Here is an 805-nt window from a genome sequence, read left to right on the forward strand (position 1 = left end):
ATTTGGTGCAGGGATGACTTTTCCTTGACACCTCAGGATCTGTGGACCCCACAGGATCCCCACTTACCCCACCACTCTCTCTCTTCTTCTTTGCCCATTCACCAATCACCTCAACACCTCTTCCCCAAAAACCCTTCACCTATCAAATCCCATCTTTCTCTTCACCACTCACATCCATCCTTCATAAAACCCCACCTACCCCACCATTCAAATTCAAACCACTTTCCCACCCAAACCCACCCTCAAATGGCCGAAACCCTCTCCTCCCCCTCTCCTATATAAACCCTCCTTCACTCCTTCATTTTCACACAACATACACACCACTTCTCCCCTCTTGGCCAAAAACAAAAGCCATTCCCTTTCCCCTCATTTCTTCTTCTTCTACTCTCTTCTTTCTTCTTTTGCTCGAGGACGAGCAAACATTTTAAGTTTGGTGTGGTAAAAGCATTGCTTTTTGTTTTTCCACAACCATTTATGGCATCTAAGGCCGGAGAAACCTCTAGAAAGAGGAAAGGGAAGGCAAAAGCTTCTACCTCCGAGTCATGGGAGATGGAGAGATTCATCTCGAGGGTGCATCAAGACCACTTCTATGAAGTTGTGGCCTTGGAGAAGGTGATCCCTGAGGTCCCTTTTTCACTCAAAAAGGGTGAATATCCGGAGATCCGACATGAGATCCGAATAAGAGGTTGGGAAGTTCTTACCAACCCCATTCAACAAGTCGGAATCTTGATGGTTCAAGAGTTCTATGTCAATGCATGGATCACCAAGAACCATGATCAAAGTGTGAACCCGGATCCAAAGAATT

This window comes from Arachis duranensis, chromosome 9 (genome assembly GCF_000817695.3).
Source record: "Arachis duranensis cultivar V14167 chromosome 9, aradu.V14167.gnm2.J7QH, whole genome shotgun sequence".
NCBI lineage: Eukaryota > Viridiplantae > Streptophyta > Magnoliopsida > Fabales > Fabaceae > Arachis > Arachis duranensis.